We start from the raw sequence: 17500 nt of genomic DNA on the forward strand, positions 1-17500 counted from the left end.
GAGGAGGAGGAGGAGAAAGAGGAGGAGGAGAAGGAGGAGGAGGAGGAGGAGGAGGAGGAGGAGGAGGAGGAGGAGGAGGAGGAGAAGGAAGAGGAGGAGGAGAAGGAGGAGGAGGAGGGAGAAAGAGAAGGAGGAGAACCAGAGGAGGAAAAGGAGGAGGAGGAGGAGGAAGAGAAGAAGGAGAGAGAAAAGGAGGAGGAAGAAGAGGGAGAAAGAGAAGGAGGAAAGGAAATAAATGAGGAGCATGGGGAAGAAGAAGGAAAAGTAAAGGAGAAGAAAATTTAAGCTTAAAAGAAAAAATAAACAGAATCCTTTCATTTGGTAAAGGCCTCATTCTGCTCTATATGTTGCATAGGGCTAGTGTTCTGGACTTGGATTTAGGAAGTTCTAGGTCCAAATTCTTCCACTGGCATTCACTAGCTATATCACCATGAGTAGATTCCTTAATCTATGCCTCAGTTTCCCCAAATGTAAAATATACAAAGAGCTGCAGTACCTGCCTCACAGGTGGTTAGCTGTGGATGCTATTTGCAAAGCACTTTGCAAGCTTTAAAACATCATCTGAATGAATGAGAAAGGACGGAAACCCTTTCCCTGGGCCAAGCACTGTGCTAGACTCTGGAGCGTCATTTTTGGTAGCCACGGCAGGTTCTCTGTGAATGAAGCCAGCTGCAGTTCCGTGGGAATATGAAAATAGGGACATTCTTGGATGGGACTTTATCTTGGAGGGCACACGTACAGAAGGCCCTCCATGGGGTGTGTATCCATGAAACAATCAGTGTCAACAAAAGTAGAAAGTTGGGCTTTTTAATGTATTTTGTCAAAATCAGCTTGATAATATTATAGTTATATTTCAACATACTCCTCTCTTACCTGGTGATCAAGGATCTTCTCTTATCCCTTCATGGGAATGGGTATTGTTATCGTCCTGTGCTTCACTGGCTGCGCCGACTATTCAGACTTAACACCTGGTCTTCTCTCTCTCCAAACCAAGGCTTCCCCTACACATGCTGTCCATTTTGTGGGACCGTCACTGAAAGCTAGAAGGACCCCAAGGGGACGTCTAATACCAAAAAGGCAGCTAGGTGGCGCCATAGTGCATAGAGTACAAGTCAGACTGCAGTCAGGAGGATTTATATTTCAGAGTTCAAACCCAGCCTCAGATCCTTACTAGCTGTGCACCTGGGCAAGTCACTTAACCTGTTTGCCTCAGTTTCCTTATCTGTAAAATGAACTGGAGAAGCAAATGGCCAACCACTCCGGTGTCTTTGCCAAGGAAAGCCCAAACGGTGCTACAAAGAGTTGGAGAGTCGGACCCCCGGGGGACCAAATAACAACTTGCCAAAGTGCCTTCCCCATCGGAACAATGTGCTTAGTGCCAGTGGACTCAGATCTGTCTTTGACACATTTCAGCAGCGTGACCTTATGGGAGCTACTTAACTCCTCATTTCATACCTCAGTTTCCTCACCTGTAACATGAGAACATTATGCTATGGTCTCCTAGGTAGTAAATAATGAAAAGCTCCAGACATGGATCGAGCCTGGGAAATGACTTATCCAAGACCTGACAGATAGTAGAAGGTAAGATTGGGATCCAGACCCTCTCTGTTACCTTACATAAACATGCAGAAGATGATAAATCATCTCCAAAGCTTATAGCGCAGAGTAATGGACAGCATGCTAGGAAGTGAAATCACAAAAATCTGGGTTCAAATCCTGACACTTTCCAGCTTGGGGGCTACCAGGCCCCTCTAAAATGAGGGGTTTGGACTCAGCAGCTTCTGTGGTCACTTCCAGCTCCAAATCTGCAATCCCCAAATCCTTACTTCCTGCAAAGGGCTTTTCAGGGAAATACTCAGCATAATTGAATTCCAAATGTCCATCAATTCGCCGCCTCGGATCACATGTGATCGCTTGGTAGCCCGCTCTAGGTATCCTCCAGGAGTCAGGGCACAATTACATTTTTAAGTCAATAAAAATCCATGTTTGCCCCTGCCCCTTTTCTGCACTCCCCCTCCCCACCCGCAGCCATGAATGTGTTCTTCTATCTTGCTCCGAGTTCCATTTGGTAACAATCAGCTCCTCATTTGAAGGAGCCTCAAGATAAGGTATCTGTGAGCTGCACACTTGGGGTAATTGATCACATTTGTTTCCTGTTCAGAGGTTAGACTCCTCTCCCCCACTCTCCTTCTCCTCCCCCATCCTCCCCCCCACACTTTTTTTTTTTTAAACTTCGAATGTTTCTGATTACTCTCTGCCTTGTTAGCCTAGTGGAAATCTACCGTGGTGAGTGAAAACAGGACGATACCATTACAAACCACATCTAATCGGGGATGGCAGCCCTTTTCTTTCTCTGGGAACCAGAGGCCACTTAATACTTTTCCGTGGAGCCTCCTGTGGCTCCAGGTATGCAGATTGTAACCCAGTAAGAATACCTGACGTGGGCTGGGTACTGACATGGTGGGCTATGGAGGGGAGGGTGCCCATTCAGACAGGGGCTGCCCATCATGGTGTCCACCTCCAAGGGCCCCATCTCTTTCTTTGGGGAATGAGAACCCCACTCAGTCAGTCAATCAGCAAGCAACAAGTCCCTACTATGATCCAGGGACTGTGCTAAGTGCTAAGGATACTACCAAAAAAAAAAAAATGCAACCACTGGAGCTCCTCAAGAGTCGTATTTCTAATGGGAGAGGCAATACACATGCAGGTATGTACACATTATAGGGTAAATGAGGCGGGGAACTGCAGAGGAGAGGCTCTAGTCGTGAAGGAATAGTAGAGGTCTGAAGGTGGGGGTGGAGTCTGGGAATGGCCTCCCAGAAAGTGGACCAGCAGAAAAATCAGGGAATGGAGGTGATAAGGGAGTCATGACATTCAGAGATAAGCCATGGATCCATGGCCTATTTGGAGAAGGGGAGCACGGTGCCTTCCCATCAGTACTTCTGAATCATTTGTGATCCATAGCACTTTATGTGTGCTGCCATTCTTTTATTCATTCAAAAACCATTTATTAAATGCCTACTACATGCCAGGAACTGAACAAGGAACAGGAGATACTGAAATAAAAACAAACAACAAAACCAGAACCTACATGTATAATATATATATATTATACGTATGCATATATACATATATGTATATGTATATACATATATGTATATGTATATACAGAAAGGTCAAAAGGAGAGAGGGAAAGAGAGGGAGAGGGAGAGGGAGAGAGAGAGAGAGAGGTCTCTTTAACCCCACCTCCATATCCTTCCCTCTACTACTAGAGCCTCCCCTTATTTAGAAGAAAAGAAGAGAGATGGACAGACAAAGGGGGAAAGGAGAGAAAAAGGAAAGGAGCGGAGAGGAGAGGGAGGAGGAGAGGGAGAGAGAAAAAGAGAGAGAAAGGAAGGAAGGAAGGAAGGAAGGAAGGAAGGAAGGAAGGAAGGAAGGAAGGAAGGAAGGAAGGAAGGAAGGAAGGAAGAAAAAGAAAGAAAGAGAAAGAAAGAGAGAAATAGAGAAAAAAGAGAGAAAGAGAGAAAAAGAAAGAAAGAAAGAAAGAAAGAAAGAAAGAAAGAAAGAAAGAAAGAAAGAAAGAAAGAAAGAAAGAAAGAAAGAAAGAAAGAAAGAAAGAAAGAAAGAAAGAAAGAAAGAAAGAAAGAAGGAAGGAAGGAAGAAAGAAGGAAGAAGAAAGAAGGAAGGAAGGAAGGAAGGAAGGAAGGAAGGAAGGAAGGAAGGAAGGAAGGAAGGAAGGAAGGAAGGAAGGAAGGAAGAAAAAGAAGAAAAGAAGGAAGGAAGGAAGGAGAGAAAAGAAAAGAAAAAAAAGAGGGGAAGAGGAAGAGAGACACAAAGCAATATTGTTTGGAGAGTCCCTACCATGGAGAGAATCAAATCTTATTGAGGAGAACCTGAAGAATAGAGGCTCCCATTTCTAGGGCTCTTGGAGCTTTACAAAGTACCCTGTTCACAACCACCCCGTGGACAGTAATACAAGTTACTTATGGAAAACTTTACGTCAGAGAAACTAAGAGATTCTTTCCAGACACAGAGATAAGAAGAACTAGGCTGGGAAATCAGGTTTCTCATGCCAATTTCAAGTCTCTTTCCATGAGATGAAGTTATTGAACAGTGCATTTTCCATCTTAGTGTTATTTGTTACAAAAATTATGATTGTGTTTCCTATTACAAGAAAAATAAAAATATAGATCAAATGAAACAGAACTGCCTAAAACACAGTAGGGACATAGTAAATACTTGTTAAATTGCACTGAACTATCTATGTGCACTCAGGAAATTTTTTTCAAAGCATCTATTAGACCATATGTTCCCTGAGGGCAGGAACTGAGTCTCTAGCTCCTACAATTCCAATTGTAGGAGTGCTTACTGGGCATATATCTATTGAATAAATGAATTAATAAAGCAAATGAACTGAACTGAATGAGGTAAATGAATGAATCTGAAAGAATGAAGAGCAGACCAGAGTGAGTATTAGATTATAATAACAGAGTAAGGATTTCATGCGAGGAATTTTTAAAATAAATTCTTTTTTCTAACAAAGATTTCATCAAAACATACAGACTTCAAAGAGTGTCCTTCATGTTCCAGTTTTTCCTCTTGTGATCTCCCCAAATTTTCTCTATGGATTTGTAAGATGAACCAATGGTTACATTCAAGCCCAAAATCAAAGCATATCATATTTGTCCAGATCCTTTGAATATAAAAGGGTTGACTTTCAATGGAATTTATAGTTAAGAGAAGGGTACCTGATTTATGGAAAAGAAACCAGAGCTAGGAAGCAACAGGAAGAAGTGACTCACTCTTTATTCTTAAGTTCTTAGAAAGGTGACAATCCCAGATCAGGTATATGGTAAGGTAGAATAATGAATATGGAGTAGGGAAGCCCTAAATCTGAAAGGGCCTCAGCCAAGTGGCCCCAGGCAAGTCAAGTGAGCTCTTACATCCTGTTTCTTCATCTGTAATATAGGGATTATATGTAATATAGGACAGCACCTGCCTCACACTTTTGTTCTGGAGATCAAATGAGATAACTCAATGCTTTACAAACTTTAGCACATTGCATAATTTCTTATTCTCATTAATAATAATTATCTGCCGGTTGACCAATTGATAGTCCAAATTCTCTCATTAACATGCTACGTGATTTTCTTTTTCTTAACTCTCTAAGTTTAAGCTCCTTCATCTATTAATTGATGATCTCAAAGCTATTCAGTCCTATCTTTCTGTGACCCTTAGACTGACCTGAATTATACTTTTAAAGACTGAGTCAAAGCTCTAAGTTTAGCCTTCTTGGAGATGTGCAGTTTGGTTTGTGCTCTGCAAACAAAGACTTAAACAATGAACCAACAACCAGGTTCAAATGTTTAATTGTTGGGGGTTGTAGTGAGGGTAGAAAATCTCTAATAGTTTCAAAAAAGCAATAAAGGGTTCTCTGGCTAAATATTCACTAGATGGAAGCTTAGGGCATCTTAAATACTCAAATACCAAAAATAGCAATTTACAGAATTACAAAATCCCAATTCAATTGTTTAATGAGAATATGGGGGTAGATAATTTCCAGTAACAAGTTGCATCATGTTTTTCTGTCTAACATGTGTGAAGCTATATGGTTGTTCAAAACTGAAACACATTGAATTATTTTGTCAAGTATTTCTTTGGACATGATTTAATGGAGAAGAGTATAAAAAGTAGTGGGTCAGAATTATTTAGATATTATAGGAGCAATGACAGCATTTCTGAATTATTTAGATATTATAGGAGCAATGACAGCATTTCTTTCCATTATCTATATTCCCTGTGTATTTCTTTATACTCTAAGTTCCATTCTTGTGACCAGAGATTTTGAAAACCAATGGAAACTTTAGTTTTTGTAGTGAATAGTAATTTAACCCTATTTGTCTCAGTTTCCTCATCCATAAAATGAGTTAGAGAAGGAAACGGCAAACCATTACAATATCTCTGCCAAGAAAACCCCAAAATTGGGTCAGAAAAAAGTCGGACATGATTGGAAGGCCCAAACAACAATAAATAAATAGTAAACTCAGTGGTTAGATCATAGAACCATAAGTTCTAGAACTGAAAAACTTCTCCAAGACCATCAGTTCCAACCCCCTGGTACACTGAGCACCAGAAAGACTGTCGTTTGCCCAACACAAAACTGGATTTGAAGGAAGTCGCTGAACCCAGAGATAATGCTTTTTCCAATATATTAAGTATTTGCTGATTGTAAATCAGGATGTATAATTTGTATAATTACATGCATGAATAGTGGTTCTATAGGGTGACTGAATCTTCTTATGGGAACCATGTCTACTCAGGCAGCTCCCCAAAGCCTAAATACCAACCCCCACAATGATTTAGATGAGTCCTAGGTAGTTTTCTAATACAGAGGTTAAAAGTGAGGCTAATATATACAGGAAGCGTCAGAGACTAAATTTGAATCCAATCCTTGGAGATCTAGTGCCAACAGAATCTCAGATCATTCATGTGTTCATATCTATATTTATCTAAATTGTCCTTTCTGATTCACAGTTGTCAAAAATTTGAGCTAGTTATCAGCTAAACAACACCGATTCATCTATTTCATTCACGGTTCAAGTGTAGAGCCTGTTTTTGCCCACTTCTACCAACAGCCATTTTAGCAGAGAGTTCCGACATTCAAATGCTCTTTCATCTACCTCTTGTTTTTTAAAGTGATATTTTTCCTGCAGCACAAGTAGATTTGCACGATCAATGTTTATTTTTGCTGATAATCAAAAGGAATCCTTTATGAAAATAGAGCTCATTACCCAAACTCATGGAATGGCACTAAAAACGAACGGCTCATTATCTGGGGGAAGTTGTTTAGAGCAAAAGCGAAATGTGATGCTATATAATAACCAGTCTGAACAAAATCCGTGAGCTAGAAACTCTTACATCCCTCTCCAATTGTCAAATATGTGATTAATAAGACTGCAGTTGAGTTCTTCCCATTCCCTTGTTCAAACACTACAACTCTGACCATCTGCGCAACCTTATATGTTGTCAGCCTATCATAGGTAAAAAGCTTCTGAAGATCTACTCCTCTCTCATACTAATAAGGTCAGTGACCTTTCAGGCGCAACTCTTTTCCTCTTATCTCCATTTCCTCTTCTAGCATTTGCTTGAAATGTCATCAGCCGCCTCTCAATTTCCCTTCTTTCCCCAAGCCCTACCTTTTTTCTTTGATATCACCTAATTAGTGGCTTCATTTCCTCTCTTGCCCCTAAGAAGGTCTTGATAATAAAGAGATCCCCTTCATGCCTGAAGATCACCGTGATGACCTTGTGTTTAAGGCATGGAAATCATCCATGTCGGAAATGGCTATTCAAGGTTCAGGCACAGAATTCATCCAAATAACCCAGGTCTGATGCTTGAATGAGATAAAAAAAAAAAAAAAAAAAAAAAAAAAAAAAAAAAAAAAAAAAAAAAAATTCTACTAATTTAGCTTCAGGGCTTCTTTGAGGTTGGGTTTTTTTTCTTTTGTTTTGTTTTCAGAAAAAAAAATCACCAATAAATAAAAGAAATCTTATATTTATTTTGCCATATTACTACAACTATTAGAGTTCAATTAATTTCCAACCCTGTGCACATTTTAATAATCTTTCAAAGATGCATGTCACTGCAAGGTTTCAAATAATTGGAATCTACTGCAGAAAGTCCCCAGACTGAGTCCATAAAAAGATGAAGTTTCTGAAGCTCAAATCCATGAACTCTAAAAAACAAGGCTCCTGACTTTGTCAGACTATTAAAAAAGAATTTCAATGATTAGATCTCAAAATTATAAAACTGACTCTAAAGACCAGGTTTTCAGGGTCCCAAGTAAAGGGACCAAATTCTACCTGAAACATAAAGGCACTGAGGGCACTCATTTTTCCTACCTAAGAGCATCAAAAGACTCAACTTATCAGCTACAAGAAAGAAAGAAAGAAAGAAAGAAAGAAAGAAAGAAAGAAAGAAAGAAAGAAAGAAAGAAAGAAAGAAAGAAAGAAAGAAAGAAAGAAAGAAAGAAAGAAAGAAAGAAAGAAAGAAAGAAAGAAAGAAAGAAAGAAAGAAAGAAAGAAAGAAAGAAAGAAAGAAAGAAAAAGAAAGAAAGAAAGAAAATAAAAACAAAATGAAAAACAAAATGAAAAACAAACCAAAAAACTAGTTAAAATAGGAAATCAGCAGATGCTGTGACTGCCTTCCCATTTCAAATACTCTCTCCCACCCTCAGGTAGCCATTGTCCTAGAGTCTCCACTCCATACCCATGGGAGGAGATAAGCTGGGTCCTTTCCCAAATGAGTCTGTCTTAAAAGCCTGATTTCAGAGCATCTTCCAAAGTGCTTTCTCAAATCAGTTCTGAGAGGAAGATAAGGCTTATGCCAACCATCTGTATTACACAGGTTAAAATAAAAAGCCAATTCTCTGTTTACATTTTGGCCTGAATTCAGTAGGAAACCTTTCCCTCTGTTTCAACTACAGAAACCAAACTAGACACTTTCTTCCCTGAAAACTCATAGTAACTACACAGATAATCCTTGTTACTCTTCTGAGTAACTAACGGTCATTTCAGAAAGAGATCAAATAGACAGTATCCCATTTCGTGACTCCACCTATTTTAATTCCAAAATTCTGGGTCCTTTTGGGAAAGATTAATAAGGAAAATATAAACCTTGGAACTGGCAACCTACATAAAATAATAAATTTATGAAAATATGCTTTTAATAATATTTTATTCATTTAAATAGATCATTTTGGAAATGGTTTTTAGAGCAAAATAAAGTACATTTTAGGAAACTATACAATTCTGCTGATAAAATGCAGCATTTTGTCCTGGGAGGAATGGGAGAAGGAGATTCCCTTGCCCTACCAAGTAAGGTGACCTAGGATGACCTTACTGGTAGTAAAGTTTGGAGGAAACAGCATCATGAAGTCATAGATTTATAGCTAGAAGGAATCCTCTTGGTCATGTAATCCTACCCCATCACTTTAGATTTGGAGCAACCCAGAGATATTTAGCCATTTGCCCAAGATCACAAAGGATTATTTGCTTTCAAATCCAAGGTTCTTGCCCTTGGACCATAATCCTAAAAACCAAAGTGTGGGTCAGATCTGGAGTCATCACAAAGTGAAGAAATGAATGGTGCTAGAAGGGAAGAAGGAAACCATGAGCACTAAGAACATAAAAAGGGGGATGGACTTGAGATTCCCTTGGCATAAGGAACCCTTAAATAAGTAAATGCCAACTACTGATGAAAATGGAAAAACTCACAGTCTTAGAGAGAAGTGTCTAGAGCAGAAATGTCATACAGGTAGAGCATGAGCTCCAGGCTGAAGAGATTAAAATATATTTGGGAAATATTTAACAAAATAAATAAAAACATAATAAAACACAGATAACATGACATTTTAAAATGAAATCAATATGTGGTCCATCAGGATCCATATGTATGGATTAATGGTCCCAAATTCTATTTGAGTTTGGCCTGGAGTACTGACGTTAAATGAATTGCTTACAGACGTATAGTGAATTGCTAAGGGACAAAGGCAGGACCTAGAATCTGAAAGAGTTCTAGATTGGGAATTAAAAAGACCCAAGTTCAAATGCAGCCTCAGACACTCTGGCCTTGAATAAACTATTTAATCACTGCCTCAGTTTCCCCATTTGCAAAATGATGATCATAATAGCCTCAACCTTCAATTGCTGTTGTGAGGATTACAGAAGATACTTGCAAAGCATTTTGTAAAAATCTTCAAGCACTTGATAAGTGTTATTTATTACCATAATAATTATTATAGTCTGAGACCAGTTCTCGGTCCACCCCTGGGATTATAGGGTCATACATTTAGGGCCCCTCAAGTACAGAATCCTACTACTGCAGAACCTCAGAGTGGGCAGAGATCTTATAGCCAGTCCAGATCGAATTTGAATAGGAATGCAGGCCACGCTCGCTGACAAGCGCTCATCCCATCTCTAAGTGAACAATGTTGGAGAAGCTCATTGACTCCCAAGGGAGCTCACTCAACTTTGGGACAGTTCCGATTGTTAGAAGATTTTCTGTTCTGTTAACGTTAAAATCGATCTCTCTCTGCAACCAGTGTTTCCTTGCTCTATTCTCTGGGGCCTAGCAGGACAACATAATCCCTCTTTCACAAGACAAGCCTTCAAATACCCAAAGACAGTGGTCACATCTGGAATCCATCTGCCAAGCGGCCACACCCTCCCAACCCCCAGTCCACTATCCTCTAGCTGTATCTGCATCCATTCCCTGGACATGGCACATGCTTTCCCACTTCCATCCCCTTGCTTATCCCCTTCCCTAAGCCTTTAATGGTCTCCATCTCTTTTCTCCTTCCGTATGTGCCCTTCAAAATCTGCCTCAACTGTCACCTCTTCAACAAACTGTGAGGGGAGATATCTCAATCACTTAGCTGATCCTAAAGATTTGGGGCTCCTTTTGTGCACTATTTACAGTCTGATCTATAATATATTTATTTGTGCATATGTCTTAACTCCCTGTGTCGATTACAAGCCCCTTCAGGCCAGTTTCATGACTTATTTACTTTTGTACTTGCTCTAATTCCTGGTATGTGTGAGCACACAAAGTAACATAAGCAAATGTTCCTTGAGGGAATGAGGGAATGAATACATATGTACATACATAGACCCACATACAATGCCCATGTAGAGAATACATATATAGCATATGTGTGTATGCATGTATACACATACAAATGTATGGGATAGGGACTGACCTTTTGTTTCATGGGTAAACTCCCAAATTAGGAAACTTCCTTCTCCAATGCAGATAAGCACCTTCTTTGACATTCATAATCTTAGAGAGCTCCCTAGAGTTCTGAAAGGTCAAATAATTAGCCTAAAAAACACACAACCAGTGGGTGTTTGAGGCAGATTAGAACTTGGGTATTCCTCACATAAAAGAACCAGTATAATAAAGAGGATGAAGAGATCTGGATTCAAATCCTACTAGCTACATTTTTCTCTGCCCATAGGCAGGTCACATTACCTCTATGCCTTGATTATAACATGAGAAGACAAGGTCTTGTATTCCCTATGGTCCCTTCCACCTCTAAATCTGCAGTCCAAAGATATCCAATGTTTAGTGAGCACATATTAAGTGCCAACTGTATGCTGTGAGAATCAGTTCTGGAGTCAGGACATCCTAGATCAAATCTCATCTCTGACGTCTGCACTAGCAGTATAGCAAGTCACCTCCCTCCCCAGTTTCCTTTAATAATTCTCTGAGACCAGAAGTTATTAGATAGTCGTTGGGGAAAGCATTCTTTTACCAATGATGAAATCCCAGGTCTGGACCAATACAAAATAAACATGTTAGACACTGTATTAGGCCCTACAGATACAAAACCCAAACTGAAAGAGATCCTGTCCTCAAGGACCTTTCATTCCTTTGGGTTGGGGGAAGGGGAAGTCCATGGATAAGTAAATGGAAGATATTTATGAAGAATTTAGGGTTGGGAGAACTCTAGGAATTCAGAGGAGTGAGTTAAAAGTTGTTTCTTGTGCTGAGCCTTGAAGGAAATGGGGTTTCCAATGGGTAGAATGAAAAGGGAGTGCATTCCTAACTCATGGAACAAAAATATGAAACCAGGAAAAGGTAAATTCTGTAGGATGAACAACAGGTAATCCAGTTGGGCTCAGAGTGCATGCTGCAGGAGGGCTCCTCTCTTTTCTAAGCCCAGAGGGCCTCAGTTTCAGGTAATAGCCCACCTAAACCTCAACCATCATAGAATCGGTTCTTTGTAAGAGGACCGTTAGCCTATAGTGAATCAGAAAGAAAATGTATCAGGAAACAGAGGCAAGGAAACAGTAAGGCAGCCCCCTAAAAATATGAAAGGACTCTTCCCATATCCAAGACAAAACTCCATCACTTCTCATGGGAAAATAAAAATTGTGATGATTGGCTGAAAATATTTTTGCCTAAATAGTTATATTTTCATTCACAAAGGGAACCCATTAACAGCCTTTTCATTTAAAATTGAGGATCCTAGAATTCCAACACTTGTGTTTATATAAAAGTAGATGAAGGAGAGTGGAGGGGGCAATGCTCTTCTGGCCTTCAGAAGAAGCTGGTTGCCCAGTGGTTAGAGCACTGAGACTGGAATCAGGAAGAAATAAGTTCAAATCCAGCCTCAGATACTTGGGCAAGGATCTGTCTGCTCAGTTTCTTCAACTGTAAAATAAGGATAATAATAGAACTTAAGTCTTTGGGTTGTGGCGAGGACCGTGAGATAATATTAGTAAAGCACTTAGAAATAGCACTATGTAAATGGCCACTCATCACTATTATTATTATCTAGAGAGAAAGTCAAAACCACAAGATCTCTGAGGAATATGAGGCAATTAACCAAATCTTTTTAAGTGTATTTTCTGAACTTCTGCTGGTTTTTTTAAAATCATAATTTGCTCTGTCACAAAGTCTAGAAACACAATCTACTAAAATGCATTCTATGAAGGGCAAGTGTGTTGGGAATACATCAAGCAATTAAAGGACTCTTCTTTCTGTGGCTCCCCTACTTATAGTCTGTTTCTACATAATTATTTGAATATTGTCTTCTTCATGACATAAGGAGCTTCTTGGGGGCAAGGATTTTCCCCACTTTCTTTGCATCCCTAGAGCTTAACACAGCACTGGCACACAGTAGTCACTTAATAAAAAACAAATCAACTGCGGACTTTCTTCTGCCCACACTGAAATGGTAGATTCACAGCACTGAAATCAATTTTCATTCTCAATTCCATTTGATTTAATGAGCACTCATTATTGTTTTTTTATTAGTTACTGAAAAACTTACTGGTATAACAAATAGAATTGACCATTAAGCCAGGAAAGCTTTGGGTTCAAATCCTATCTCTGAAAACTCATAGGCTTTGTACTCTATATAAATCATAATCTCTCAAAGCACTAAGCAATACTTAAACGTTTAAAATTCCAGAAAAAACAATAATCTACATTGGTATGTCCTACTCTGATGAAATCACAGGCCCAATCCTTATGTTTTTGTTTTTTTTTCCTCCCTGAGGCAATTGGGATTAAGTGACCTGCCCAGAGTCACACTAGGAAGAGTTAAGAGTCTGAGACCAAATTTGAATTCAGTTTTTCCTGACTTCAAGGCTGGTGCATTATCTACTGCACCAACTAGCTACACCCCCCCCCCCATCCCTATTTTTGTTATTTCTTATTTTTTTTTCCCTTGGTAAACCTCCTTGAGGTTTATCATTATTTCTTTCTTACTCTATAAATTTCCCTAAGGCTATTATATTATTAACAATTATTGACCTAAGAGTGGTACAGTGAATATAGAACCAGGGTTCAAGTGTTGCTTCTGACATATCCTGGCTGGGGCACCATTGGCTAAGTCATCTGAAGCAGCTCCTGAGACGGCGAACCAGAACCGCCTTAACAGAAGCGATCTTTCTGGTCTTTGAAATCACGTTCCCCATCCTGAGTCTTTTCATCACCAGACTCCGGGGGTTCATCTAGAATGAGCAGAGCTGCCAAACCCTGAAAGATTTCCATTGAGGGTGAAATCAGTCTAAACATGGCTAAAGAATTCTTTAAAAAAAAAAAACAACTGTATCAAGATGTTTTTGCCCAATCCTAAAACTCTATAATTAAGTTCTCATTAATTCAGTTTGTCTTGTTAGTCTTCTCACAAAATGCAGACAATTAAGACATTTTAATTTTCAAAAACATCCTTCACCTAGATATTTTCCCTGCCTTGAAACACTGATTGTTCATTTCTTCTTTCAAATGGCCAGAAATTCCTCCTTGCTCAGAAACTCCAATTTGCTCCTTTATGTCATTCCTAGCTTAATATTATATTAATTGACTTCAATGAGATGCAGAAAAAAAGTGAACGCTCCATTTAGGTAAAGCTTTCTATTCAGTTGGAGTTTGTGGTACCATTTTCTACTTCTAAACACAAATTTCTGTGTGTGTATGTGTTTGTCTGTCTGAATCTCTGTATCTCTGTGCGTATCTCTATGTTTCTTTGTTTCTGTGTCTCTGTCTTTACTGTATGTATCTGTCTCTCTATCTCTGTCTGTCTACCTCTGTCTATCTCTGTGTCTCTGTTTTTTCTTTGTGTGTATCTGTCTCTTCCAAGTATCTTTGTCTGTGTCTCTGTCTCTGTCTGTCTATCTCTGTGTCTCTGACTGGCTTTCTGTCACTGTTTCTGTGTCTGTATTTATCTCTCTTTGCCTCTCTCTATCTCTGTCTGTTTCTGTACCTGTTTTTTCTCTGTGTGTGTCTCTGTGTCTCCTGTCTTTGTCTCTGTCTTTCTGTCTCGTTGTGTGTCTGTCTTTTCTGTCTCTATCTGTGAATACGTGTCTCTTAATCTCTTAGAGTTTCTGTGTCTCTTTTCAATGTCTCTCTCTCTCTCTCTCTCTCTCTCTCTCTCTCTCTCTCTCTCTCTCTCTCTCTCTCTCTCTCTTTCTCCTTCTCCTCCTCATCCCCTTTCTCTCTCTCTCCTTGCCTCCTCCTCTCCTCTCTCCATTTGTGTCTGTCTTTCCCTCTGTCTCTGTGTTTTTCTCTCTCTATTTCTGTCTCTTTCTGACTCTGTCTCTCTGTCTCTCTCCCCCCTTTCCTCCTTCCCCCCTCCCATTTCCTCTCTCTCTCAACTTCCAGAAGTACAAATATAAAATCTGTGCAATGTCCCCACATATTTCACCAAACTTTAGGGAAACAGGTAAACTGAGGGGAATTCCGACATGGAAGGCCATTATTCTGTAAGCCCAGGAGAAAGCCATAAACCTCCAGTTCGCCCCTGTTTTCCCCAGGCCTGTGTTTGTTCAGTTTTTGATTTTTTTTCTCCTCTCCCCCTCCCTGAACTCGGGCTTCAGATTGAGGTTATTCTGCAAACAAGCCCCCGGAGACACACAATTACGCTCCCCTGGAGACTGACCCCTCCTAGCGCCCACCTGTAGCCCACCACAGATAGCATCCCTGCGCACTGAATTAGCCCGATAAGCTGATTAGCACAGCTCGGCACAACTCTATTTTATTGACACAATGAAGAGAGGACAGAAAAGGGCCTGAAATGAGAAAATCATTTCCATGCTGACTGAATTAAAGGAACAAAAGCGCTCCTTGCGCTGCAGCATTCAATTTGTTGGAAAAAAAGGAAGCCACTTAATGGGTCACAATAGATCTGAGCAGACAGATGAAATTTAAAACTTCAGCATGAGTGCGATTAGCAGCCGAACATATTCTAAATCATTTCCTCCATATGCAAAATTGTGTTTGATTGTGTGGTTCAGTGTGTTATAAAAAAAATTCATATATATATGTGTGTGTGTGTGTGTGTGTGTGAGAGATACACAAATTTTATATATATACATTTATATATATGCATTCATAAATATAATTTTTTAACTGCTGGCTGAGATGCTCTCTTCTCAAACATTTTGCTTTTCATTCTTTTATTTTTTGAAAATCACGGTCATTTTTTAGCATAGGAAAATGTGATCTCCCAGGATGAGAAGCTATCTTCTCAAACACTTTGGTTTTCATTCTTTTATTTTTTTTGAAAATCACAGTCATTTTTTAGTATAGGAAAATGTGATCTCCCAGGATTCTCCTATCCTGAAAAATGGAGCACATGTTTTTGTTTCCCCTTTGGTGTTAATAACATTACTGTACACCTAGTGAATATATAAAAACGAGTAATAAGGTAATTTTCAGGAGAAAAAAAAAAACCTCCACCTAGAAATAAAAGAGGCTATAAAGAATCATAATGATTTCAATATCCAATCTAAAAGAACGGAACCCATCCTGGCTCCGTAGCCTGAAAAGAGTAACCATTGGCTTTGCTCATTTGTAATTGTTGGATGCTAGGATTTGAAGGTATGGAGTACTGAGAGGAGGAAAGAGGAGTAGAAGGAGGATTGTAATTATGGCTGTGATGTTAAAACAAAAGGAATTAATAAAACTTCTATTTAAAAAAAAATTTACTATTCCTGCTACCATAGTCTCAAAATTCTCTGTGACAATCTCTAGCTATTTTAAATTAATGTCAATGACACCCATAATACTATTGTGGCTTTCAAACTCACCACACACATACACACATTAGCTTCTTTCTCAAACTTTTTATTTCATTGATTTCAATATCTGAAAAAAAAAAAAAACCCTTATGAAATAATTGCTAAGTTCATTTCCTTTGAACTTTTGTTTTTTTCACTATGGAATTTTTAAACAAAGATTAAAGATATATAAATATGCTGCAACATTAAAAATGTCCCTCACACTTTTATTTGCTAAAGTTATACAAACTCTAGCTGACTTAAGGTTTTAAAGAAAAAACAGTGTTGACTGACCTGGTTCAATGCTTGTAGTCAAGGGACAATTGTCTACATGACGGTAGGATTGCAGAGTTAGAGCTGTAATTTAGTGCTCATCCAGTCTAGTTCACTCACTTTGCAAATGAGGAAACTGAGCCATGCTAACTGTAGCAGGACACCCATGTCTCTCAAAATAAGACTTGAGAATTTTTTTTAATATTAATTTCTCTTTTTCAAAATTCTCCTAGGTTTTTCCAATGTGTGTGTGTGATATTTTTTAAAGAAACATTAACCATTCATCTTGGTCCATAAATTAAAAGGAAAAAAAAATATTCTTTCTGTGCTTAAAGGAGGTTTAGATAAAAAGCATCTAAGACTTTAAAGGTCTCTAAAACATAATGAAACCCACAGGCAGCAAAAGGTAAGGCTGTTCTGAGTTCTTCTGGGGATGAGAAACTTTAGAACCCAAACACCCCAACGATACACCACAGACGGAGAAGTCCGAGTCATCCCTAACTGGCTTCCATTTTTTTCTGCCCAAATGAGGTAAGCATTTTATATAAAGAGCAACTCTAAAGCTTTAGGGATATTTTACTAAAATCAACGTAGTGTAACCTTGCTGACAGCCTGTCACATTTCCCTGACTGTCTGTCTGGGATCTTGTGATAACATCTGCATTCACTCAGTATGAAAGCTTAACATAAGACCAAAAAAAAAAAGAGTGGGCCCTGCCACAAAATGTTCCATCAGCCTGTCAGTTCTGACATGTCATCTGAATTTTTTGAATCACTAAACACTTGTGAGACTCTGGCGCTGATTATCTTCTCTTCGTTTCTCTGCTCCTTGAGCGATGCTGGAAAACGTAAATTTTGAAAATGAGGTAGTCCCCAGCCCCGGCTTTTTGTTGTCTAATCCTCAGGCCCTCATTCATGCTCACTGTTAATCTCTTAAGACATTATAAAACTCTTAGACAAAGAAATGTGAATACCTCTACTTTTTTCTAGAATGGGAGGAAACCAAGGAAAACCAGGATCATGCTAAGCTATTTTTTTCACGACAAAAATGGTAACTTAAACCTGCTGCATCAAATTATCTATAATTCCCGACACGAAGGCAAATGTTTTTGAAGAATGAGAAGGAGTAATGTCATATAAGGAGAAAAAGTGACCGCA

At 39.1% G+C, this 17500-nt stretch overlaps 1 protein-coding gene across 6 annotated transcripts in view; it reads right to left on the reverse strand.

Moving 5' to 3' along the window:
* The window catches only part of MECOM (MDS1 and EVI1 complex locus), a 678098-nt gene that overhangs the window by 317739 nt on the left and 342859 nt on the right, over positions 1 to 17500 (reverse strand). The window lies entirely within an intron of this gene.

This window comes from Sminthopsis crassicaudata, chromosome 3 (assembly GCF_048593235.1).
Source record: "Sminthopsis crassicaudata isolate SCR6 chromosome 3, ASM4859323v1, whole genome shotgun sequence".
NCBI lineage: Eukaryota > Metazoa > Chordata > Mammalia > Dasyuromorphia > Dasyuridae > Sminthopsis > Sminthopsis crassicaudata.